This window comes from Protomyctophum bolini, assembly GCF_963924005.1.
Source record: "Protomyctophum bolini genome assembly, chromosome: 1".
Classification (NCBI taxonomy): domain Eukaryota; kingdom Metazoa; phylum Chordata; class Actinopteri; order Myctophiformes; family Myctophidae; genus Protomyctophum; species Protomyctophum bolini.
In genome coordinates, this window is record NC_137862.1 from 37,721,712 (window position 1) to 37,749,563 (window position 27,852).

The following is a 27,852-nucleotide window of genomic DNA, read 5'->3' on the forward strand; positions in this document are numbered from 1 at the left end:
ATACTGTGAGGAGGGAGAGGAGGCGGGCCCTGTGGCTGGCTCCACCCCCTTCACCACACAGTGACAGCAGCATGCATGCACATGCACACAGACACACACACACACACACACACACACAGCTTTACTTTCCACTACTAGTACGTCTTAAAAACATAGATCATGTATCACTGATAAGGACGGCTGCTTGATATCCGACTGATAGATTAAGTCGCCTCAAAGTTGCGCGCACACAGACAAACACACACACACTACAAAAACTAAAATGAAGTAAACATAATTTCAGTCAGTGAAATTACAGCTCTAGAAGCAGCTTGTACGTCTATATATTCAGCCTTTCTTCTCTTCTCTTTCTGTCTTTCTCTCACTCTGTCGTTCTCCCCATTTCTATCTGTCTGTCTGTACCTCTCATTAATCAAGTGGGGTTTATAGTACAGAAAAGTATTGGGAGATTGTTCCGTGCACAGACTTTGATACAAGTATGTGATAGGACAGAGAGAGAGAGAGAGAGATGGAAGGTGACTGACAAGGAGAAGAGCGAATGAAAGAGAGAGAAGATGGAGAGAGACAGAGGTTGGGGGGTGGAAAAAAACTGAAAAGTGAGGGGAGGGGTGGATGAGTGTGTGTGTGTGTGTGTGTGTGTGTGTGTGTGTGTGTGTGAGTGAGAGAGAGAGAGAGAGAGAGAGAGAGAGAGAGAGAGAGAGAGAGAGAGAGAGAAGAGAGAGAGAGAGAGAGAGAGGAGAGAGACAGAGAGAGAGAGAGAGAGAGAGAGCAGACACAGACAGAAAGAGAGAGAGAAGGAGAGGGGGGGGGGATGGGAAGACTAGAACAGAATGCGGTAAAACTAATAAGAAACGTTAAGAGAAAATACAGTGAAGATGAAAGTTGAGGGAGGGTGAAACCCCATTGATTTGTACTTCAGCGTATAACGGTGTCGCTCGTGACATGTGAGCCTTCAGATCTGCTAGCCTATGTTCATCGTGCAACACTGTCGTATGACAGAGTTTATAATAAGCATTACGTTACTATGATTAGCTGATAGTCAACTAATGATGAACCACGGGTTTGATTGACACCAAGGAAGCATCCATGTTTGCTTACAAACACCTTGCATCATGTTGCCGATCAGCCGCTAGTGAAACCCTGCTGGAGCAGCAAGCAGGTTGAGGTACTAGCTGGACTAGATGTGTAAACAGGAGTAATAAAAAAACCCACTTCATATTCTTATGAGAAAATAAAAGTAGTTAAAATGAATCAATAGTGGTGGATCAACAAGAATGTTGGAAACTGTTAAGATTGTGAATGAATGGGAAAATGAATTTCTCTTCCAACGTTGTCACATGACGCCGCTGTCAATTTTGGCTGTCAATAACGCACTTGACTCACTATCATTACTACCATTTTGTCTTTTTGAACATTATAACGTGACTCAGAATGGATGGCTAATAAATATGGTGAAATGGACCTCCCTATTGCAGCTGATAGAGCAGATAGACTGTTCATATACATTTTTAGGTTCTGGGTTGCTAAGTGCACTTAGTGCAGTCCAACCTACTGTCAAAAGACTTCTCCCAAATCCTTGTCATTCCTCATGAATTCCAAATATAAACAAGCACATTTGTATTTGTTTTCTAGACTATTCAGTGTTAGCAGCTGCAATCCATACGTTATATTATATGTTCATTGTCTCCTTCTCCTGCTTACGCCCCGTAGTTACAACGATGTCTGAACTACAATAAAGATGATGGAGCATATAGTGTCCAATCCATGTCTGCATCAAGAAACTTCACTGACATTGTCAACCAGTAAGGTGCCCTACTAGCCGACACCAGGGCCAAAATGTCTCAATGGAACAATACGGAGACCACCTCCAGACACTGCACAACACATGTACTAGTTATATTGTATACTGTACGCTACCCTACAGATTATCTATGGTATATCTACCATATAGATTTGCTAAAATAACCTTAAATCTAGATTTGTATTTAAATAATATTCAAAATAATACGTATAATAAACGGATGGTTCGCCCCAAAAATAATGGATTGAATTCATGGATATTTCTTTTTTCTTTTGTCACATTCCTAAGCCAATAATTTGCCTCGATAGGGAGCCACTGCTGGCATAATGAGCAACACACAGAAGCCATGAAGAGAAATATCCTTTTGCACACCTACGGAGACAGACAGGCGTGTCAGAGTAATGAACTTGAATAATGGTGAAAAAGGTAACGGGGAGAGGGAGTCCTGCACACTGTCTCCACGTACAAAAACCATTTGGAGTACAACCTTTTGGTCACTCGGATCTTCAGCAGTCATAAAGAAGCAGCTGGCACACAGCCAGGATATGTGACAACTCTCAGGGAGGCGAGGGCCAATCAAACACCACACACCAATCTGTTACCATGGAGAGGGACGGCCCACACAGGTGAGTGAAGGTGGTATTTTTTCCATGGTAAAAGGAATGTTGTTAAAAGAACATGAGAATAAATATAGCTGCAAAAATACAATGAAATAAGTCAGAAGAAAAAGGTATTGCAATCATGAATAATACATAGGGTCTACTGAATGAGGCAGCATATAAACATTGGATATATCAACAACTACTAGCGCAATTGCTGTGTTCCAAGAGGACATAATATCCAAATACGTATTGAGGATCAGACTAAGTAAATTACAAGGGTCAAGGGTCTAACCTTCAAATACCTTCAACAAATCCAAAAAGCCTATTCTCTTTAGAAGTAGGGTTTGTGTGAGTTGCGCTGGTCTGACACTTGAAAAGTTTGCTTTGATGAGAGAATCTCTTACGTTTCTCCCACGTTTGTTAAAAAAAAAGACTGGGGGAATTGGATAGTAATGTATGTGATCATTCCAGACTGTAGCAAATGCCAATGTTTTTTGAAGACTGACCAGATGTGATAGGAATATGGAGTTACTTATAAGTTACAATAAGTTACAATCGACTTGTCCTGTTCTTTACTCTTATAGTAGATCAGACCGGGGTTTCTGTAATGGTGAATTAAATCCCTAATCAACCCATTATGTCGGGTAGCCCCTTTAAATAAACTGCTGTTTCATCTGGATTTATTCATACAGTCATACTGTGTGACATATTCTTCGGAGTCAAGTAGTAATGTGTTTCTGGCTTTGTCCGACTCCTTTCTGTAAGGTGGTTGTGTTGCCAGGTCTGCTTATTATAAGCGACTTTGGGCTAGTTGTCCTGTAACATAGCTTAATATTCATAGTTGCCCGTTGCTTTATAGTTTGGGCTTATTTCTGAAGTGTAGATGCTTATTTTACTTCAGAATTTGTGGGAGGACGAGGCATACATTCTTCACATGGTTAAAGTTATTCTCTTACTTACTTACTTCTCGAAATAACTCTTCTTCTCGAAATTAACATAATTAGGCGCACAAATTGTACCCATACTCAAGGCCTCTAGACCTTCAGAGTGAGTATATTGGTGTAGAGCCTGTTGATGTCCAAGGTTAGCATAAATGTGTCAGTAGGAAGATTCAACAAAAAAATATGATTAAAAGAAAATCAACAATAGAGCGATAGAAACCGATAGAGGACATAACAGAGAAACTGTGGGGCATCCAAATCGGCCTTTGTCTCTGGATATTTATTCTCATGTTCTTTAATAACATTCCTTTTACCATGGAAAAAATACCACCTTCACTCACCTGTGTGGGCCGTCCCTCTCCATGGTAACAGATGTGTGTGGCTTTTGATTGGCCCTCGCCAATCTGAGAGTTGTCACATATACTACTGGCTGTGTGCCAGCTGCTTCTTTATGCCTGGAGGTGACAGAAACGTTGTACTGTCTCTAAATAAATAGTTTTTGTAAGTGAAGAGCTGAAGACAGTGTGCGGTTATGCGGTATACTCCCTCCAACTTTTGTCCCATTATTCAATACACATAAGCCAAAATAAGTCAAGCAGGGCTGATGGGCTGGCCAATACGTGCTGCTGTCCCTGGTCAGATGATGTGTGTGTATGATGAGGTTTTATCTCAGTTAACATAAAACAAGAGATGATGAGAACAATCACACTTTCATTTCCTAAGCATGTTGCTAGGTCATCAACATTTTCCTAAAGGGGTGTTTCACTTGAAAGCACTTCTGCAGAAAATGTAACTACTACTACCCCAGAGTTTTTAAGCTGCTTGCTTCAATGTTTAGATTATTTGATATTCAATTTTATCAAAAATCGTCTCCATTTTAACCATGTTTAACCATTTAACCATAAGACTTTTGGGGGAGCATAGTCAGAAATAAGTACGACATACGGATACGTGGCCGGTTAAAGGCCTATTCATAGTCCAGTTTTCGGTGAAGAGGTGACCACCGAAAACTACAACGTGACTTCACGCCACGGTGGTCACCACTCACTCAACACATCTCTCTGTTTTTATTAACCACCAACGGTGGTCAGCTCTTCACCGAAAACTGGACTAAGACCTCAAGACTCACCCGCATTGCCGGTTAAGACACATACGTGGCCGGTTAAGACTCACCCACGGCTTCTGTGTGCGGTTAGGGTTATAGGTTAGGATTAGGGGTGGGGTGTCGGACTATTGCGTGTCGGACTGTTAGTATGTTGGACCAAAGATATGTACCCCTGGTTCTGGTGACTGATATTAACCTTCTGATGCGTGAGGGGGCCATGTTTTTTCATCCATTTGATTTTATTTATTTTATTAACAAATGCCATTAAAAAAAGAAAAGTGTAATTGGAAAAACATACTATAAGTAGGAATGCGCAATATTGAAAATGTTGGCCAATCTCCGATATTACTTGCAGGATCAAATCACTCGACCTATATGAATATTCTCCAGTAAGGTTTACCTTACACCTGTTGTATAACTGATAATATAATATATATAATAACTGATTCCGGCATACTTATAAAAACAGTGCATTATTATTATCCGATTTATTAGTGATGCAACAACTAAAATGTTGTTACTGGGAATGAAAACATAGGCACCCCAAACAGGGCACTGTTTTGGCTAATGGGTTCCCAGATTGGTGTTATGCGGAAATACAGTGAAAATAGCTGATCTATCAATCTCATGAGTAAAAATTGAATTGTTTTGAATGTTTCTGAGGGAGTGCGGGTGGACCTGCTATAGCCATGATGCACATACAGACAGTATGGGGCCGTTGATCTTCAGTAGCAAGGACTGGAGGGATTGCGGTTCCCGCCATCGAATAGTTTGGAAATCCAGCGGTCCAGAACTGCCAATCCAACCAATATGCCCATGTATGGGCATTCCAATGTGGGCATATACTGATGGCATCCGGTATCTCCATATATGGGCACAGACATATGGGTACAGTCACTACAATGGGTACTCGCGAGGGCCGCATTGGTCAAAAGGTCACTTGATGGGGGCCACAACCAGTTGCGGACGCACGCTCGATGTCTCAGTCAGTCACTGCTATAATATCTATCTATCTATCTATCTATGCTCAGACCGAGCCAGTCAGCCAGCAAGCGACACACATAGTGCTCAGACCCAGCCAGCCAGCCAGCCACACACATAGTGCTCAGACCCAGCCAGCCACACACATAGTGCTCAGACCCAGCCAGCCACACACACACATAGCTCCGTAAGGGAGTGGTTGCACCACTTAAAAATCTTCAAAAAACTGAAGAGGCTACTGGAGATTGGAGAACCTGATTTGGACATGATCTGATGCTGGACAATGTCACTATGACAGAAAGAGAAGATGGGTCTGGCCACATTCATTCACCCCATAATCCCAGTGGAAATTGGGGAGATAGATATAGAAGAGAGATAGTCACTTACTCACTTGTTGTAACTTGTAGGGATGCCACAAAGTGACCATCAGCCAAATCGAATAGTCGACAGCTCTGCCGATTAATAATCGATTAATTGAACCCACCCCCCATATTAATCAATATCAGATACAACTTATAAGATTTTATATTATGCACATGCCATGGTCACATAACCATTATATGTTGAGTGCATGCTTTGATGGTTACAGTTTTATAATCAGTTTTGATGAGTAAACCTTTGTGGAGATCTTCTCAGTTCTCATTGTATGCTAGTTACTGCCATTCAGGATGGAAAATGAAATCCATTTGGATTTGGGGAGAAGTAGTTTCATAAGGGGCTGGTATGAAGTACTTGATATAAAGAGAACATGTTCAGTTCACTAGTCTACCCTCTACTCTACACACCTGCCTTCATTTCATCTGATTGTCTGTCTGGCAGGCACATAACAAGCGATCGTTAACTCTTAACTGTGTCTGTGGTGAATTTGCCACTGCACCACCCAAGCCACGGTCCATACGTCTTTGTCCAGTGTCTAAACTGGACAAAATACTTTAAAGTATTAAAAGGATAGAGACTAAACTAGCGCGAAGCTCCGCCCCCTCCACTATTCATGTCAGTGGAAGTTGCTCAGTGGCGTTTTGAAGCACCCGGAAGGCTGCCGGAAGTACCGTCTTTTCGCTGATTCAGCATTTCACTTCCGCATTTGGACACCAAATTTTGGTGTCCAAATGCGGAAGTGCACCCAGAGTGCACCTGGGCTTTACATTGGGCGCTCGGTTGCACGGGGTTTCCTCGTCAAGAATCCACGGGTCCGCCTGCAGTCCTTCCTCTTACCACTAGGGACCAGCGCTTCAACATTGGAGTGCCTAGCTGGCCCCTTGGTCTAAACGAACATAATTGGTGTTGGGAAGCTGGGTAGAGAGGGTGATATTTGTCACTGCAAGTACTCCTACGGGCTGAGGGTGGCACCTGTCAACAGGGACTGTTGGGTGGAAGCAGTAATAAGGTCGGAGACTATACGTCCTCCTGGTGGGGGCTCCTCACTGGCAGGGGAGACAGGAGGATACAATACACAGATGTGTGTGGGGAGGAATGAATTGACATAATGACTCAATTAGGGAAATAGTAGACTCAATACTGGTGTATCATTTGAAGTCATGAACTTAAGTAACGAATTACTGAAACAAACTACAGTAAGCCAATTTCTCCAAAAACTGCAGTAGTAGCTTGTGCCTTCCCAAGCAAAATATTTCCAAAAGTAGAACATACTATGGGAGCAAAAATGTCAATTACTTTTCTCCCCAAAATGTGTCCCTAAAGCAGCTTTACCCTTTTCTTTGCTCTATCTTTGCCCTCATTTTTATTCCATGTCCTATGAATTATGCATACTGCGTTTGATTCTCCAGAATTTGGGTAATTCAGACAGACAATCCACACCAAACATACCACAATGAATAGTACAAAACCAGTTGACTGGACACAGTCTAAGTCTAGTAAAAAAAAAAAGCCCTTAATGCTGCATTTACGTCATTCTGTGTGTGATGTTGCGCCTCGTCTGAGTTGTAAATGATAAATGTTGCATTTATATAGCGCCAAATTTATCCAAGGCGCTTTACATAGATTAGGATTACATACACATTCACACACACACTGATGGCAGAGGAAACCATTTAAGGCACCAACCTGCACATCGGAGCAATTTTAGGGTGTCTTGCTCAAGGACACTTATGATACCAACTCTGGGGGAGCCTGGGATCGAACTGGGAACCTCACAGTTTTCCCATCCGGCTGCTCTACAGGCCACTCTAACCCTGCACTGCCACCCCAAGTTGTGATTTGCGAGACCTGCCGTTAGACGTTTTCAGTAAGCACTAGTCTAATGTATTAGAGATATGTAGAGAAAACTACCAGGAGTTTCACAGGTAAGCTTTAGCTTAAATAAAAAACAGTAAAGTCATTAAAGTCATACTGTGCAAGATTCATTCTAGTAGTATTTTTGGCAACACCTTTGGTAGCTCTGTTGTCGTTACATAGTAGAACAGCAATTCCCAGAATCCAGTTGGAAACAATATAAACTGAGTTACTACTTCAAAACCAGAGTCCTAGCTCCAAGGATATTTTGGAAAGCAACAACAGTGTTGTCAGAAACGTATAATAATAAATAATATAATTTAGAGAAGTTGTCAAAAACACATTATGTGGAATGACTATTGTAAATATACCAGTGTTTAATTGGCAAAGTTACACAGTACGAAATGAATGATAGGGATTTGAAGGAGCCATTGTCAGTGACACTACCAGGTGGGTATGTCACCTCGTCCATCTAGTTTACATTCCTGAACGTGACACTTGTCATTTGTGCCTGTTTCTACCAATGTACAGTAGCCACTTGTTGAATATACTGTAGGTTCAACAGACACAAACCGAATAAATACTTACTAAATACTTTCAACTTACTAGTACTGTAGGAAGACTAGGACATAATTTGGGGTGATATAGGCACCAATGGTGAAGATAGCAAGCTACTATTGAAGGTATGTCTTTTTTATTGTTTAGTAATAAATATCCCAGCTCCCTCGCAAATCTCTTATTTGTTTGCCTTTGATAAGAAAACGTTATTTGTAATTTTTTAACAAAGTTTATATCATGAAAGGCACAGGGGAGCATGTAAACAACAGAATAGAGAGAACATGGAGAAAAGAGAGAGAGGGGGAGAAAGAGAGAGAGAGAGAGAGAGAGAAACAGCAGAGGAGAGGACAAAATGGGGGCGTCATGGAGGAAGCAGAAAGAGAGAAAGAGAAAGAGAGAAGAGAGAGAGCGCGAGGGAGAGAGAGAACAGATGATTGCATGGAATGAAAGAGGGATTGAAGGGAGAGGAGGGGAGGAGATAAAGAGAACACGGGAGGGAGGGGGAGTGAGTGAGCAAGTGAGGGAGCGAGTGAGTGAGTGAGTGAATGAAATGGTGGAGAGTAGAGAGAGGAGAGGGAGAGAGAAAATGAGAGGCAGTAGCAGTGGGGGAGGGGTGGACATTAGAGTGAGAGCGAGGGAGAGAGCGAGAGAGAAAAAAAGAGAAAGAGAGAGCTAGAGAGAGAGAGAGAGAGAGAGAGATGGGGGCAGGGAGCAACGTGAGAGAGAGAGAAAGAGAAGGAGGGAGGGGCAGTGTGCAACGTGAGAGAGAAAGAGAGGGAGGGAGGGAGGCGAGAGAGAGACAACAGAAAGGGAGGGGGAGAGAGAGAGAGAGAGAGAGAGAGAGAGAGAGAGAGAGAGAGAGAGAGAGCGAGAGCGAGAGCGCGAGAGCGCGAGAGCGAGAGAGAGAGAGAGAGGCAGACAGGAGGAGGGAGGGGTAGAGCGAGCTGGAAACCGAGAGCAAGAAAGAAAGAGAGAGAGAGACAGGGAGAGACAGAGAGAGAGACAGAGAGAGAGAGGGAGGGGTGAGAGAGGGGGATTGAAAAGAGAGAGAGGAAAGAGGAACAGAGAGAGGGGGAGGGGAAAGAGAGAGAAAAACAGAAAGAGTCAGAAAGAGAGAGAAAACGAGTGCAAGGGAGAGAAGAAAAGAGAGAACAGCACAGTACACTCTACTATTTTTTGGTCACACAAACATGGCCGCAGCAAAAACACACACAATGACATTGTTGGTTTTCCCCAGTTGGCAAGTACAAGTTCCCAGTAACAGTGAAATATCCCATTAACATTAAAATATCTTAATGTTACCCATATCCCACTAAAGTCCAATTCGTAACACACCATGTCAATCAAATACAAGCCAATATGTGTTGTTATGAAATCCATGAGAGTTACAGTCCTTCATTCCGATTGGCTGAGTTCTGTTGTCAAATACTCAATGAAACACACAGTTGGATCACATGCATCACTGCATCGTCTTATTTAAAATATTCAACATTACATTCCACGGACGTAGAACTGTTTGGAAATATGTTGTGCTCCTTTTCGTTCTTGTCCTGTGGTTTTACAAATAACTAGAACCCATTTTGGATGAGGCCGATTAAAAAGATGCCTTGAAAACCTGACCTAAGTTTTCTGAAAAACTTCAAATATTTATATAGCAGCATCAAATATTTTTAAATGTTTGAATACTGTACATACTGTACAGAACCCCAAGAGGAGTTCTCATCCAGAAGGGTTCTAAGTTCTAACACCAAAATGGGTTCTCGCCCAGAATGGGTTAAAACCAGGGGGGCAGTCAGACAGATATTTTGTGAAGCCACTAAGGAAATGAAAGTTCATATAATGGCCTGTTGTGGCGCTATCATTGGGCTCAAAAAAGCCCATAGCCCCATAGAAGTCCATGTATTTGGGCCCAACTTCACCTAGACTGTATTACCTTAATAAACATGGTCATGAATACTTTTTGCTTCAAGTCACTAGTTTAAAGTCTCATTTCTAATGTCATAATATTCTTTTTGGAAAATGATGGTCCCATGTATTAAAAAAATGACCATAAAGTCGCGCATGTTCTGAGGGGCGTGGCTACCGTTACAGTCTATGAACGGGATCCCCCACCCACTCAAGTCAAAATAAAAACCAACGAAGAAGAAGGGGGGAAGTCCCGCCTCGTTGTCTGGGCCAGCCAATGGCCAGCTGGGCCCAAACGGATCTAGAAAGATGGCGACTTCCATTGCAAGGACTGACAGGCTTCATTTTACGTTCATGTTAGACCCGCGGAACGCTTTGTCCATATTTTTTACAGTCTATGGTTAAAACAAGGCATATACCGCAAAGCATAGCGTTCAGTAGCCTACCTTCCATGAATTTGAACATGTATTTGTAGAGACTTTAGCGTGTGTGTGTGTGTGTGTGTGTGTGTGTGTGTGTGTGCATGCGTGTATGTGTGCGTGCAATAGCAGATCGCTACTATATTACCAACTTGTTTTGTAAAGTAGTGTCTACCTTACATACATAAAATAAAACTGGTAGGTTAATAGGAGTAGTCCAGATCAGCGGAGCCGTCACGATTCCCGGTCCAGATCTGTACTATGAGCACAACTCTTTACTTAAATGTGACATGTGATGCGACATTAGTGCCGCACAATGAATCGAAAAAAGATCGGGATCTAGAATCTGACATGAATCATGGAGCATGGGCCGGCTGCATGGCTGTCCAATTCATTTTAGTTACTCTTATGTTTTTATAATTTATTGTGTATGCGACATTGTGCAAATGTGCGATGGAACCCAATTGCCTCCATTCTCTCGCTATATATTTGATATATGACCGTCTGGACATATTGTGATAAGGGCTTCTGTTCTATCTCTTCATTAGACCACGTCTCATCTTTATTCTCCTTCCCCATCGACATTATGTGCCAAATACCAACTTCTTCATGCCATAATAGCACATTCTTTGTTCATCCCCTATATTTATCCTGCAGTGATCCGCACGCTGGTGCGCTTTTAAGCTAAGCAAAAGCCCAGTGTTTTGGTGAATTAAAATACATTCGTTTGATCTGCACCAGAATTCGGTCTCTGGATGGTTTATTGCTTTAGGTTCAAACTCCCAAGGTGATCACGCCCCCTAAATTGTAATCATGCAGTATCCTTGTCTACAATTCAAATGGAAAAGACTGATGAGGAGAATATACCAGGTGGTACAAAATGTGCCTTCAGGAGTAGGACTGTCACCTTTATTACATGGTCATCATCTAGAAACATGTCATATTTTTAGAATTATTTCCACATCTATAGCCGTTCGGAATAGGGTTGGGTTTCACACCGTTTTACTGAGGTTAAGGTTAGGTTTAACCGTTTAGGCATAGTTTACTTAGGTTACGTTTAGGAATACTAGGCTGAGCAGTTCCGCCGGCTGTACACCTGGGGTGACTGTTTTCGGGTGAGCGTTCATCCTGAGTAGAATAACTGCACGCATGCACACACACACACACACACACACACACACACACACACACACACACACACACACACACACACACACACACACACACACACACACACACACACACACACACACACACACACACACACACACACACACACACACACACACACACACACACACACACACACACACACACACACACACACACACGAGGACGTCAACCTTGTCGGACAGCAATTTTATGAATGCTTTTCTTTTTCATAATTGTACTAATTATTTCATATTGTTTAACTCTAATAGCACCATCTTTTGGCCTGTTACACCAGCACGCAATTTCAGCTCAAAGACCCTTCAGTCGACGAAGATAATATTATTCAAGCAGTTATTTTTTCCCCCAGTTGATTTCTTCCCAATAGCGTCAAGTTTTTCACCTACTTCTAAGTTAGTTTATACAACTAACTTCCTGTAGGTAGACAGGAATAAACCATGTTAAGACAAATACATATGACAGCTTATTTTAATTGATGACAATGCATCAGACTGTGTGGAGATTGTGCGTATTAGTTCCATAGGGATAGCTACTGTAGCCAGCATGATATAAATTAATTAATGACTCACCTTTGGAGGTCGAAAGAGACCGCACTTTGTACATTGCACACACACACACACACACACACACACACACACACACACACACACACACACACACACACACACACACACACACACACACACACACACACACACACACACACACACACACACACTTCAAAACTCAATTAATTGTGAGGAGAATTGTCCTCACACAGTCTATAACTGTCAACTGTGTTGATTACTATGATTAGTCATACAATGGGTAAATAAAAAAAAGTGTCTCTTACTTTGAAAACTGCCCAGTTTTTAGAGGATATCCGATTTCTATTGAAGCCATCTTGACACTGGTCGAAAGTAAACAAAACAACGGACATGGATTAAACGCAAGATTTAGGCAAAACCTATATATACGATATGAAAACCATGCTCTTCTAACCTACACAATGTACAAACTTTCACCTTCATATGCGAGTCGTTAATTATATCATGCTAGCTACAGTAGCTATCGCTACAGAACTGTAATACAGTACGCAGACTACGCACAATCTTCACACAGTCTGATGCATCGTCGTCAATTAAAATAATCATATGCATTAGTCGGATTTCTTGATTTTAAATGTGCAAAAAGTATTCATATGGCTCTGTTGCACATGACAATGTAACATGCTATAAGTCAGCACTCAAATGCTTGCAATTGTAGCCTACTATTTTGTCATAATGAATCGTCAAATATTGTCATTAAAATCCTGAATCTGATTGGACCAATTAAACGCGGAGGACAGCTCTAGCATAATGCTACCTCTAACCCCTATACAACTTATCCTAACCTGAATCACTCTCTCACTCACACTCACACACACACACACACACACACACACACACACACACACACACACACACACACACACACACACACACACACACACACACACACACACACACACACACACACACACACACACACTCATATGGCTAATGAGAACATGACACAAAATAAATAAACACTAAACAGTCAAAACGTACACCTCAAGTTTTTCTTTTTCAACTGAAACCCATTCACACTAGAAATGAGTTAAAACAAAAATCAAAAGCTTTAAAAAATCTAAAATAAAGTACTGATCATAAAAAAGCTTTCATGATATTGTCCTGATAGTTTGTGCTTTTGACCGTATAAAGCTTGGATGCTTTATTGTGTAACAAACAGAGAACAGTGATTCTCAAAGTGGCGTCTGGGGGATCTAAATCAGTTTAACCACTTTAACATTATATACTGTACATCGACTATTTACATTTAGCCGATCTGAAAGTTCACTGAAACATTTCAATAACAGAAGTCTTGTATGAGGGTCCCTCCCTGGCACAAAATATTTTCAGATCGGGGTCTGTGGCTAAATACTATATTAATTTAGGGGTCCTTGTCATGAAAACGTTTGAGAGCCACTGATGTAGGAGACACGCTTCTTGCCATGAACATGATATCAAGGCTTCCTTTGTTAAAAGGCTCATGATGCCAAGAGGCTGATTGAAGACAGCCTGGCTGGCTGTGCCGTCTCTAAAGGCTGGTGTGTAGTTTCACACAGTGCAGTCCCCAAGGAAATACAGTATGCCACCAGTGTACTGTACACACAGACATGTCCTCACTGTCGGGAGGAAACCGTGTGTGTCCAAAACCTGTGTTCACTATGGATCAAATTTACCGTAGATATCACACTCTTGTTAATACTCAATGGTTCAATATTTGTAAAACCCACAGACACAAACTTTCACACTCAAAAAATGTAGAACACAAAAATAGCAGAAATAGCCAGTTGAAAAAGTGGATTTACAGTGACAATATGCTACGTAAACCAGTGGTGGATAAAGTCATTTCCCTTTCTTTACTAATGTAAAGTAACTTAAAAGTAAAATACTGCATTCAAAATGTTAGTTGCGTAAGGGTACAAAAGTACTGGCCTCATAATAAACTTGTAGTAAAGTAAAGTACTCATTATGCAGAATGGTCCATTTCACAATCATATTATTGTTAATGTTAAAAGTTCAGCTTTTTTGGGTGCAATTGAGCTCAGAAAACCTAAATAAATTACGAAAAATTACAAAAACCCCCTTTTTTTTATGTCACAATCCCTTTAACTCGTAAGACGCAGTGTTGAAGATACCCTTCAATGGGATAACGCTAAACATATCTGCATTCATTACAACCACAGAATAAAGACAATATCATTATTTAAAAATAAATATAGCCTCCATTAGAATTCATCTGAAATATTGATGCATTTCTATATTTTGATGCCAAATTGGTAGAGATTCCACTAGTGGCCAGTGCATTTGTGGGCCTTTATATTATGAAATTACAATTATATTGTAATATGATATGGATATATCATGAAAGAAGTTGTTATCTTGTCCTGGTTTTAGCCCTATTTCATCCCTTTTTTTTAAATTCATTCAAAGAAAATAATGAAAATAGCTGCCACATGATGCAGTTGTGTTGAAGTTCTGATGTTTTATCAATTTTTGAAAACTTTGAAAGAAAGAAATAAAATGTTATCGTTATAATTCTAATATATGTGAAGTGTTCTTGTCCAGCCCTAGTCGTTGCGTTTACATCCCTGCATAAGACTTCAAGAAAGCTCTCAGTAATGGGGAGAAGTTTATAGACAAAACACCACCGCCAGGAGGACTGGAATAGAAAAATCATCAGACTGGAGGAGAGGAGATAACCGAGAGAGAGAGAGAGAGAGAGAGAGAGAGAGAGAGAGGGGGGGGGGGGAGAGAGAGGGAGTATAAGGGGAACAGATAGGGAGAGAAAGAGAGAGGGGAGACGGGCCGTAGAGGGACAGGAGGATGAGAGAGAGTGGGAAGGGGAGACAGAGGCAGAGTGTGTGAAGGGGAGACAGAGAGAGAGGAGAGGAGAGAAAGAGAGGATGGGAGAGAGAGGAGGGGGAGAAGGGGAGCAAATGGGGGTGGGGGGGGCGTATCCATGGAAACATGAGGAAAGAGTGATGGAAGAAAGGAGGAGAGTAGAAAGGAGTGATGTATTTTAAAATCATGATGTTAGAAAGAACTGGAACAAAATGGTGGTCTTCTCTTCGTGTGTGTGTGTGTGTGTGTGTGTGTGTGTGTGTACACCATGTGACTGAGATTGAATATTTATTCATTACTCTTTGGTGTTTCCTAAACTGAATATGAAACTTTACCTTGATGATTAATGTCATTTGAAATGGATTTCTTATTTGACACATGTATAACAAAATATGTTGTTGAATGTTGATACCTGCATACCATGCATGTAATGTAGGAGTGTAACAATTGATAAATTGATTGAATCCATTATTTCATGGATGATGTAAATCACTGTACATCCTCCATTCATTGTAGGACAAAAATAGCCGATTTGCTCGTCTAAATATGACGAAAATTCCATCCCATTTTTCACACCTGTGTCAATTATCTAATGTGATCCTGGGTTCTACACACCCTTCGCCAACCTGGGGAGAGCAACGGACTTGCTTCCTTCATGCATGAGTGTCCAAGTTGCTCCTTTACACCTGACAGGGGGCAGTTTCCCTGGTTGGACTTAGGGCGTGGGAGGAACACGTTATTCCAACCAGTTCCTTTCCCCTCCATCAGGCGCCCCGGCTGGCCAGGGAGAGGCAGTTTAGAGACCAGGATTACTGCATGTTTTTTTGTGAGGGTACCTACCCTAGGGGACATGGGGAGAACATGCAAACATTGACAGAGAACCTTTCACTTGTTTAGTAAGATTTTAGTACTTTGTCCACCACTGCTAACATCACGTGAACGGGGGTTTGTTTAGATTTGATAAACCAAACCTGGAATGAACGCTGATGAGGACAAGTAAGATTTTTAATGCAGGACAATAAGTCTTTCTAGATTGTGGTATTAGTCTGGCAGCCATCAGGCTTCATTAATCTTAATCGAAGCAGAAGTTTTAAAATAATCGTACTATCAACCCAGCCCTATAAGTGCTGGTGGCAAAGTCAGGTAAATGTGAACACTGCCTCATCTTGTGGAATGTCACTACGGTCCCTTTTCCCTCAAAAGAACTTTGGTTCTAGAACTTGTTGCTTTCACAGAACCAGCAGCCACATTGCGGGGAATGTTTTTAGTACCCAACATACCATGAGACATGAGATAAATTAGGTGAGTGAGAGATTCTTAATGTTGGTGTCAATATCTTTCTTTCCACTGTATCTTACAGGATATTACTTCCCACAGTAAATTATATGGTGCGTCCCTAGCTGTTCACTATGTATGGCCTCTACTCTTATGCTGCGTTCACACGGGCAGATGCAAACAAAGATTCACACTTCACAGCATATCTGAAGTTGAAGCCAGTTCAACTTATTTGTAGCTTTGCATCTTTTGCAGCAGCTACAAATGTCGGATGCATCTTTGCATATTCATGCCGCTGGCTGTCATCGACAATGAATACTTTTTGAGTATCTGTACTTTACTTGAGTATTTGTGGATGCTTTATATGACTTTCTCTCCACTACCTTTCAAAGACAAATATTGTACCTTTGCTCCACAAACTTTATAGGAAGGGAAAAAAATACAAATGAGAAATGAACCACTTTACAGTAATCCCCATATATATTATATAAATTGCTTTGTACTGCAACTGTTGTACTTTGGAATACTTCAGAATGTTAAATGCAACTAACTCCAGTACTTTAACTCAAGTACAAATTAGACAGAGCATCTTTCACTTAGTAGTGGAGTAATATTTGATCAGGAGTAGCACCCGTAGGCTAGTCTACTGGGGTTGAGTACTCGTACTCAGTCTACACTATAGTACCCAGAGATGTAGAGAAGGGCAATAACATTGCTTTGCTCCCAGAATCACTGAGGCTGACATTATGTTAACTAGGCCACTGGTTCTCTACATGGGGTCCAGGGACTACCAGGAGGCCACTGGTTCTCTACATGGGGTCCAGGGACTACCAGGAGGCCACTGGTTCTCTACATGGGGTCCAGGGACTACCAGGAGGCCACTGGTTCTCTACATGGGGTCCAGGGACTACCAGGAGGCCACTGGTTCTCTACATGGGGTCCAGGGACTACCAGGAGTCCAAATTGACCAGTATGTGTCTTTTACTCCGAGAGTGTATCTATACAAATGGAAATATGTACATTCTCGGAGTTAAAGGTGTAGAAAGTGATGCGTTTTAAATTTTTGTTCATATAAGTGTTAAACAGCTCTATATTCTGATAGTACTCACTGCTATAGTGTTTGCTAAGTAACAGGGGTTTACCTGTCTCTCCAGCACTTTTGTAAACATCCTGATTGGATGAAATTGGTATCCTGACCTGAAAATCTATTTTCGGTTTACTAAAGAGCTGGAGAGAATGAGGAAACCTGCTATTGAACAAACACTATGTGTGTCTATAGCAGGGATTACCAAGGAGCTCCACAAAACATAATTTACCAGCCCTGTATATATATATATATATATATATATATATCCCCAAATATCAATAATAGTGAAAATATGTTTGAAATGGGGCTTACTGTAAGTGATTCATTTCTAATTTGTATTTTGTTCCCTTCCTAGAAAGTTTGTTGACGCAAAAGTACAATATTTGTCTTTGAAAGGTAGTGGAGAGAAAGTCATAAGCATCCAAAAATACTCAAGTACTCTGTACTCCATTGTCAATGGAAGCCAGTGGCAGGATATATACAGTATATGTGTGTGTGTGTGTGTGTGTGTGTGTGTGTGTGTGTGTGTGTGTGTGTGTGTGTGTGTGTGTGTGTGTGTGTGTGTGTGTGTGTGTGTGTGAGAGAGAAATCTCTCAATACCTTCTCCTATAATGAGTTGAGTATAATGAGATATGTCCAAAAAAGTCCATGAACTATGCAGTTTTTCAGGGGTAAGCAACTTTGATGTTTGAGAGAGGGCCACTATATTTCCACTCACTCCAGGGGGCCACATTGCATTGCTGCAACAATAACATTTTCAATTTAATTACATTTAGTTTAATTAAACTACTTTTGCATGTTTGGAATTGGAACAGCTGCAATGAATAAGTATCGGTATTCCGATATTAATCTGTGGGCAGCAATAAGTGAAGGTGGATGCATGTGGCCCCCGGGCCGCCAGTTGCCCATGTAGACTCTACAGTGACACAGCTATGGGACATTAGTACAAATAAACATACATTCACCACCTGTAAGGCCATTGTGAGTGTGTGCACCCATTACCAACCCCTGGCCCAAGACTGCCACCGTGCCATGACAAAAGCCTAGTCATAAACTGGAAGAAAGGAACGGAAAGAGAGAGAAAAAGAGAAAAGACCTTGACAGAGAGTGAGACATAAGACACAAGCATAGGCGCACGCACAGTCGCACACACACACACACACACACACACACACACACACACACACACACACACACACACACACACACACACTAACTATGATGGTGGCAATCTAGCTGGCTCTGGCTGTCTCAACGCAAATGAGGCTGTCAACCACGATAGGCTATAGTCTAGTGCAACTAGACTATTATTTTCTTTGTGATTATTCTATTGTATATTTTATTGATTACATGCAATTCATCAAATAATGTATTTAATATTTGTGTTTTTATAGTTACTATAACATATATATACTATTACGTCAACACTTCACCACTTTTAAACCCATCTTCATATAATAGGTCCTCACTAATAATCAGGCACAATTTTTTCCTACTCAGTTTGTGTCTCATAGGAGGGCTGTGGGCAGTTCAGAAACCACCAGTGACATCATCGTTAGGCAGTTCTTTTTTTTAAACAATATTTTTTTACAAAAATGTTTAGATTTGTATTATCGTGAGAATGATGGCTTCCATTTTTGCATTGCAACTTTTCAGAAATAGAAAGCCTGCAGTTTCAATTAGCTTGGATTCCCCATCGATGATGTCACTGGTGGACCGGTTTCTGAACTGCCCACAGACCTCCTATGAACACAGACAGAGTAGAAAAACAATTGTGCCATTTTTCCATGATATTAGTGAGGACCTAGTATACTGAAGATAGTTTGAAAAGTGGTGAAGTGGTCCTTTAAACCCTGTTTTATACTTCATTGCGCAACGGTGTCATCCAAATAGAAATGAGCAGATCTACAAGATCCCCATGCGACCATGGGACACGCATGCTCTGTTGTCAACAACAAATTACATCTTAAGGAAATGCAGTAATTTATTTTTTAAATCCACCGCATCCTACTTTATCCTTTATCACCTAAAACACGATAAGAGATTGCCACCGTCATAGTTAGTGATTATACACAAATAATACAGCAATAAGTTGACATCCATCAGATCAGAAACCATGCTTTGTTCTGTGTAAAACGCTGCAGAGGTCTGAGTTCTAAAACGAATCTGTTTTATGCACAGAATTTGGCTGAATTTGTAAAGACAAACAAATCCATAACAACTAGAATGACTCACACATAAAGGACCACTTCACCACTTTTCAACTTATCTTAACGTTATAGAAAAATGTTGTGAAGACTCAGACAGTATGTGAAATAAATAGAATTAATGAAATATAGGCTACAGACCAGAGTCCTGCACCGGGTCGGATACCCGCAGATACCCCGTGGGTACCCGAGTTTGACGGGCGGGACGCAACGAAACACACCCAGGTGGGTGACCTTTTAATCACATCACTGCCGATTCCTTCATAATGGCGTTCTGTTTCTGCTGCTGTGCTTCCCTGTGCTACTTCCTTGTTGTTGTTGCATAGCAGTGACATCGCGGCCGAATCCTTGCTTCCTTATCGTAGCATTTCACGTGGAGTTTATTTTTTTATCACCAGGCTACAGCAGCCTGTACTGTAAAGGCAGCCTATATTTTCGTTCGCTCGTGCTGTTGAAACACCAAGGGATTATAATGCCAACATTCAACACAAGATCTAAAGCTAAACCAAGGTAATGTTGGCCTAATGCGTCACTCTGTCTAAGTGTAAATAAAAGATTAGCCTGATGAGTGATGACCGTGTTTGAAACAGCCTCGGATCAAGACGGTCGACTCATCAGGCTAATCTTTTTTATCATCCTCGCCTTGTTGATATATTATGCCAATATGCCATTTAGGTCGAAATCATGATATAACTTTATGTTGTGATAATAAGCAGCAGTAGCCTCAGTCAACTACATGTCTTCCGTTCTGTGTGCAACGCACTGCCGCCGCCCACCACCACACCACATGTGGTGTTGGATGAAATAAAGTCAATGATAGCTATCGGTGCCTGTGATACGAACGGGTAATGGGGCGGGTAACGGGTCAAAATTTTGACAGGCGTTGCAGATCTGTTTTTTTATATAACTCACGGGTAACGGGCAGGTTGCGGAACTGATAATTGACGAGCTGGACGGGTGCGGGTTTCGAAAATTGGACCCGTGCAGGACTCTGCTACAGACCTTTAGTTATTAGAAAACAATAGATCCACATGGAAACAGCGAGGCTCCGATGTGGATCTGCGATGTCATGTGACATCAGTCATCTATTCTATGACATATGACTCCAAATATGGCCACGGTTTCAGCCCCATCGACTTCAATCATAAACTTCAACCATATATATTTCCAAAAGTATAAGTTAAAATGGCACCTCCGTAGTCTCCTGGGAGCACCCATGCAAAGTTTGGTGTTGACAGGTGCTGCAGTAAGAGATTAGTAGCTTAAAGGGTAAGACCACTTTTTTTAGAGGTTTGGGTTGTTTTCTTACCTTATAATGGGCAAACTATTACATTCCATGAGTTATTTCGCTCTGTTGTGTTGTTCATTAGCAATTTAAGAAATAAAATTTCCATTGTAATGGGGAAACAGCTCTCAAAGTCACTCTTTTAGCACATAAACGAACGCAACAAAAGCTAATTCTGACAGTTTATGACATCAGGAAAACTCAAGCGGTTTTATTTTTAATACAAAATGTCAACTTCGTCTTGTTTTGACTAATTTGTGTAGAAAGAAGATCCGGTAGGTATGCCTACGCCGACCGAATCACTGCTGTTCACGTCTGATCTGATTGGACCAAAACTGTTAACTTATTTCTTAAATTGCTAATAAACAACACAACAGAGCGAAATAACTCATGGAATGGAATAGTTAAGGTAAGAAAACAACCCAAACCTCTCAAAAAGTGGTCTTACCCTTTAAGATATAAAAAAATAAATGAAAAGGTAACAGATTTTTTTTTACATTTTAACGCTTGCCTTATATTATGTGAAACAATTCCAGGTCTGCTTAAAATACGTTTTTTTTCTTCCCCTATACGTCTACCCGAAATATTATTGTAGAAAATAGCTAATCCACAAGCTATTAGATAGTTCATAGTTTATACATGATTCATGATAACTACTTTTTATATATGTGATGTATGCCATGCTTTTGTTATTGCTCAATGTAAGTCGCTCTGGATTAAGAGCGTCTGCTAAATGTCTAAATTGTAAAATTGATAGCCTAATATTCGCTCTAGAATAGAGACGCTAGGGTTGATGTGGTTACTTTTTCAGTAGGCCTAACTAACGGCTGTGTGAGCGTCCAAACGCACATTACACTCCCACGAGTCCCCAGCAGCCTTCTGTACAAAACCCAGCAGCACACAACACAACACTCTGGAGGTCATTCAGCGAGGCTTTAACCAACAGGCCCTAAACATTAGGCCTTTGTGCTTCCAGAAACATCATCCTCTGAGGTTTTTTTTAACCCTGCAGAGCAGAGCTGCAATGTGCTGACACCACCATCTGCTGCTGTGAACCTTCTAGCCCAGCAATATTCCTCATGTCCCATCGGACACACACTGCACGTAACCACAACTAAACAGACACGCGATTTACATATAGGCTATATCAGTGGTTCTCAAAGTGAGGTCCTGGGACCAAAAAGGGTTCTTGGGGTAGTTCCAAGGGGTCCACAGCGATCCCTTGAAAGTACTTATAGTTCAACCACTATAACCATGATATACATCAGCTATTTGAAAATACCAGATCTACAAGCTAGGTTGCACAACAGTGATACTTGGTGGTGAAAACCCAGGGACACAGCCAGCCAGAGACACAGGGACACAGCCAGCCAGGGACCCAGGGACACAGCCAGCCAGAGACACACAAAGATCCATATAGGAGTGGTTGCACCACTCAAAAATCCAATCTACAGGATCATAGTGTCACATTTTCACGTAATGTGTTAAGTGTTTAACTTCAAAGTCATGTTTTGAGGTAAGACCTTCAAAACCTAGGGTAACCTAAAGTAAGAACCTCTAATTACTCATACTCAACTGTTCACTGTTCACCGTGTGAACAGTGGGTGGATGCGATCCTCTTAACTTTAGGCTCCTCTTAACTTTAGGCTAACGCCATCCTCCTCTCTTCAGTGGTTCTTCCAGCTACGCCCCATATGTGACCTCAGTCCCTACGCTCATTCTGTAGTTCCTACAGGATTATCGTTCTCAAGTAGGCCGCTAGCCAACGGGCACGTACAGGTCTAGTTGCCTTTAATGCAGCAAAGGGCATTAGGGCTATGGATCAGAGCTAGGCTGATGGATGATGATAAGAGCGCCCCTCACTTCACACAAGTGTGAAGTGAGCACACAAGTGTGAAGTGAGCACATTCACAATAGTAATTTTTGGGGCCAATTCATCACAAAAATCAAATCATAATTGGTACATACAAATCTTGGTACTACCAGTCAGAAAACAAAATGCTACATAATGTAATTGCACCCAATGTATTTCTCAGTTGGAGGTGAACAGTGACGAATGCATTTCTCAATGTTGGGATCGATACCTGCTAGTCTAGATATCTGTATGCTACACTGTATCGGTCATCAGTCAATCATCCTGCATATCTGTATGCTTGGCTGTCGGTCATCAGTTAGTCATCCATGCATCATCGCTGACAGACTAGCATGTTTCAGGTCAGCCACTGAGAAAGCAGACATGGCTCCATGTGTTAAGCAGTTTAGGTGTTAGCTCGATCCATGCCCATGGACCATGGTAAATAGGCTATCATTAATATTGAATAGTCTGCCACTGGCGCTGATTGTTTGATTGAATAGCCTACTTTATTAAGAGTTTTCAACTTTGCACGAACAGCCCCAAAGTAGCCTACAGCTGCCCGCTGTGTGGATTAAATATTGCCAATGCAGAATTGCAGATGTCAAATCAATCATCAATGCTGGTAAGACTGCACGAGTGTATGTCGAGTGAGTGAGTGAGTGTGTGTGTGTTGTGAGTGCCGCGGTGCACTGTGTTATACTATTTATAAATCAGCGTAGTAGTAGGCTATAGATATAAAATGGTCCCCTTTCATGGTAATTTACAAGACACAGTGTGGTATGTCTAAGAGTCAGGCAAGGCAAGTTGTAGACCTACATTATAACAATAACATGCTTTCTGTCAGTGTAATGATTCATAGTGCCTTCCTCAAAGAAAAATTAAGGGGGGAAAGCATCCAAATCAGCCAAACAAATCATCACATTCCGTGCCACAAACACACACAAAGCTGTGCACAGGAGAGACTAGCGGCCCTCAAAAATCAAATCATGATGATGATGAACTCAACGTTTATGACATATGTATGACACAACCATGTACAGTGACTGTCTGGCTCCAAATTTGGGCAAGGTTTCAAGACATTTATCAGTGATTGGTCCAACAGTTTGCGAGATTAGCTACAGACACAAACGGATGCATAGACGGCTAGACTCCTGCCGAGCTGTGCCGTACAATACTTCATTGAACCTCGTTGTTGTAAATACATTTGAAAGATATGTGTCCATCTATTCTAATCTAATCAAATAGAAAATAATTGACCTTTATTGATCCTGCAGGGAAGGTTCAGGCACTGCAGCAGCAGTTAAAACAGATATGTAACTTAACAAATTTTCCTCTTCCACCCTGGTTTTGAACCCAGTTTCCTGCGCAAGAGCTGAACTAATAGAGCCTGCCAGCTTGCTTTAGGGGTCAGGGATAAATTGACCAAATAAAAGTCTCAATAGAAGAGCAGGGAGACAAAATACAATCACCCATTGTATAAGACAAGTTCTATGTAACTGTATTGTATGCATTGTAACATGCTCTACGATAGAGATTGGTTACATTTAATTTAAAAACAAAGTTACATAGTGCTGCTTTAAGTTACAGATACAGAGTACTGTGCAGTAGGGCGCAGTCATAGTAAGAAAATATCACAAACAAATCACTAACACTGGTTGTATACAACCTATACAAATAGCCTGCACTATGCGGGACAAAAGATATGCACTCTCCCGCCCAGAGCAACAACAACTTTGTAAGCAAACGGTGCACAGTAATCAACTACATTTGTAATGTCACTGATCGATACTCATAATTCCTGTGCTCAGTTTTTATTACGGTCTTCTGCAACCAATACAAGCAACTTTTAAAGCCTGGAAACTACTGCTGACACCAAATACCGTCATTGCATCACTAAGTGAAACACATGAAAAGGAAAGTGGGTGTCCACGATGAGTGAGACAACACACCGCTAACACGCAGCAATCAATGACACCAAAACGTCAGACCACAACAGCTGGCAGACGGATGCCACAACCGAGCAGCACGCCTGAGGCTTTCTCCCTCCAGAAAACTGATGACTTATAATGATTTCTCCTCTTCGCATGGTGGTAATACCTTGTGAATGCGAGATATTAAACTGGATATGATAATATTTTCAACATCAAGGTTTGGTTCTGTAACACCGAGTATGCACAAATGGAACCTAACGTTACATGCACATAAATGGGATCAAATGGGTGTGGGACTGTGGCCTAAATAACATAACAAATTGGAGGTCTATGAAATTGAAGAGGTTGAGAATCACTGTTAAACTAGAAAAAGTGCCCCTCTGGGCACAGGTCTCCACCAGGCCAGGTCAGGTTGTGGCCTCCTGGTGGCGCTATAATAGGCCAATGTGAAAAGGGTGCCATTTGTTCTTACACCATTGGATGATTTGAGGCATTTTGTTCCAAAAATGTGTTTTGCAAAAATCCACCTGTTGGTGGCGCTATGACAGGCCGATGTGAAAAGGGTGGGATATATTTCTCAGCCTAGTAGGAAAGTCTGTGAAAGATTTCACGGTGCATTCATGATTTGAGGCTTTTTGTTTCAAAAGGGCCAATCCTGCAAACTTTGAAAGCCAATGTTAGCCAATTAGGATGGAATATGAAATATCGGACAGATCCATCTTGAACACATGTTGACTATAGATAGTGTGTAACGATTTGTGGGATTTTGGGGCAAAATCTGGAGGAGTAATATCAAAACGTGTTTTTCAAAAGTCTGCCTCCTGGTGGTGCTATAACAGGCCATTCTGGAAATTTTGGGGCAGAGGTTCATCGTTGGCATCCAGGGAGTGAGTGTGCAAAATCTGGCACTGACCGGGTTTAACGGTGCCGGAGATTAGCTGTTCACAGAGTGCAAAACATACTCTCTCCCCATGCCTTCGGCCTGGTGGTGGAGACAATAATCACCAAGCAGGTTAAACTATGATCACAGTTCACAACTTCACATACCTTAGGGGGTGTGTTTTTGATCCATGTCAACAACCTTCTTGTGCACCACTACCAGCATCGAATAAAAGTATGGAGGTGCCAAAGTATACACACACACACACACACACACACACACACACACACACACACACACACACACACACACACACACACTAATGAAGCAATGTTTCAGCTAAGCAATCAACCCCATATTTGCACCTCAATAAGCAACACAAAATTATTTGATCTAGCAGCAGTTCAAAACTCATCCCTCCATGATTTCATTAAACATTGTCAAGCCCAGGTTACCAGACCAGACCCTGGTCATGCACCGTACAGACATGGCATCCACATATTTGTTCCAGCAAATATGCCAAGGAATGTCTCACAACAACACAACCTTCAGTTGGCCAGTTAATATTTTGTCACAGCAAGCAGTCAGTGTTGCGTCACCCCAACCGGTGGTGGTATCCCCCTGCTCTGTGATCCAATCCCCCTGCCCGGACCCTGGTGGTTTGTAGGCTGTAGGTCCACTGCTGCAGTGCATCTTCCCCAGACAGCCATGCGGTAGGTCGTGTACTAGGTGTCAAAAGAACCAGGCCATGGACAGAGCAGAGGGGAGGGGGTGTTGTGACCAAATAATTGGTCCTTAATCGCACACTACTAGACTGGTGTGTCAGTGCTAGACCGGTGTGTGTGTGTATAAAATAAGCGACTGTGACATTGGAAAAATAAGACAGTGAGTGCACACATGGCCCAGTGCCAGTCATAATAACTCATCATCCATCTGAACAAGCACTGTATCTTTAAAAATAAAAATAAATAATAGGCCCTGACAACTTGACAGGGAAAAACTTTGTTGGGAGACCTGGGCCTGTGGATGTGTAACTCTCTGGAAGTGGTACAAAGGTAATCAAATGGACCGGGGTCCATTTGATTACACTTGTACCACTCTGACTCTCAATTTATTATTTAATGGATGTCCTCCTGCAATGAAGAGGGGGATTCTAGGTTCTGGTTGAGGATGGATGGACATTGGACAAGGTGGCCTGCTGTGGCCCCAATGGGATTGGGTGCTACTCTTACTCTTCTATGCGTCTCTCCCCCCACCCCTCTTTCTTTCTTTCTTTCTTTATTTGTCTCTCTCTCATCCCCCCTTCCTTCCCTCCCTTCCTTCGCGACGCCATCTGTTTGTGTGGCATGAGAGAATGTGGAAGTCAAAAAAGAAAAGAGAGAGACCGACATTTTGACTCTATAGTTGCCTGACCTACATCGCCGGGCTCAGGTTTTTTTGTTTAGCGGTGGAATTAAAGCGAAGCCCCCGCAAAACGGACACACGCACACCAAGAACATTATTATGAATAATAGTAATAATTTAGTGTCGCTTGGTTCAAAAAGGAGGGATGTGGTAAGTTCGGGAAGGTAGGAAACCCTCCTCCTCGCCGGGGCTAGCCGGACAAGTCAACTGCCAGCCCCTTATTTATTATTGTTATTTTTGTCAGTAGTGTTTACACCGCTTAGAAATACATGCATTCCTTCACTCACCTGGTTCCAAAATCGGTTTATGGTGGCTGTGGTTATTTGTAGATATCGGGAAACGGTTCCTTCCAACGGCTGCAACGGTCCGCGGGTCCCCGTTGTGTTGTAGCAGGAAGGAAGGAAGCTAGGATAGGAAGGAAGGAAGGGAACGAAAAGAGGGGGTGACGTGAATGAATAAACAACTCAGCTCCTCGCTACGCTACAAGTACACCACATTATTATTTATTATTTATTTAACGGTGTTATTAATTCATATGTACATGTATTATGCAAAAAAAATGAAGAAAAAATCCATGCTTTCTCCTTGTACCTCCTCCAAATTAATTCACCTTGTAGGCTTGCATAGTTAAGCTCAGGTGACAGGTCTTTTTGATTTTTTTTTCTTTCTCGTGCTACCTATATATTTTCAAAGAAGTGACAACCAATTTCTATTCTTTTCTTTTTTTCTTTCTAATTTGTCACACATTATCAACCACCAGATGTCGCTGTAAAACATGCATCTTGTAGATTAGCTCTGGTCCATAGC

General features: G+C 41.6%; 1 protein-coding gene across 1 annotated transcript in view; it reads right to left on the reverse strand.

Annotated features, from left to right (window-relative positions):
• The window catches only part of znf710b (zinc finger protein 710b), a 46,400-nt gene extending 18,969 nt beyond the window's left edge, over window positions 1-27,431 (reverse strand). Inside the window, exons 1-2 of the mRNA XM_080770559.1 lie at window positions 27,333-27,431; window positions 12,547-12,603 (exon numbers count right to left, since the gene is read on the reverse strand). The gene's annotated coding sequence lies outside the window, so the exon portion shown is untranslated. The remainder of the gene's footprint in view (window positions 1-12,546; window positions 12,604-27,332) is intronic.
• Between the last annotated feature and the right edge of the window lie 421 nt (window positions 27,432-27,852).